This window comes from Penaeus monodon, chromosome 34 (genome assembly GCF_015228065.2).
Source record: "Penaeus monodon isolate SGIC_2016 chromosome 34, NSTDA_Pmon_1, whole genome shotgun sequence".
NCBI lineage: Eukaryota > Metazoa > Arthropoda > Malacostraca > Decapoda > Penaeidae > Penaeus > Penaeus monodon.
In genome coordinates this window covers 5,813,004-5,813,392 of record NC_051419.1, presented here as the reverse complement: position 1 = coordinate 5,813,392, position 389 = coordinate 5,813,004, and the positions used below count along the sequence as shown (strand labels likewise).

At 37.3% G+C, this 389-nt stretch overlaps 1 protein-coding gene across 1 annotated transcript in view; it reads left to right on the top strand.

Moving 5' to 3' along the window:
• The window catches only part of LOC119594792 (hemicentin-2-like), a gene marked incomplete in the record, with an annotated part of 20,483 nt that overhangs the window by 11,738 nt on the left and 8,356 nt on the right, over positions 1–389 (top strand).

Below are 389 nucleotides of genomic sequence, written 5' to 3'. Positions count from 1 at the left end.
GTTTCATAGCCCAGATGTGTATTTATTGTTGGGCAGGAAAATTTCAATTCATGTGCGTGTCGGTAAGTCTGGAAAGTCCGTTTATTCAGAGCCAAAGTCCATAAGGATCCTTTAAAAAAAAGTAATGCCATATATGTTTAAATAAGAACTTTTATGTCCTTAAACTTTTATGTCCGTAAACCCAAAGGAAGCCTTTTCGAATAACCACAACATTCTCTTGAATATCACCATAACATGGACCCAGAATCAGGTCTGGCTTTCGGAATGGGAAGAAGCCACAGTAAAAAAAACTCTTATCTTATATTATAACCATTTAGTACTCGAAGGTAGGAAGGGCGTTCATACCTCCATTTTTATGCCAGACGAATGTTTTTCTTTCCCTGACTGTC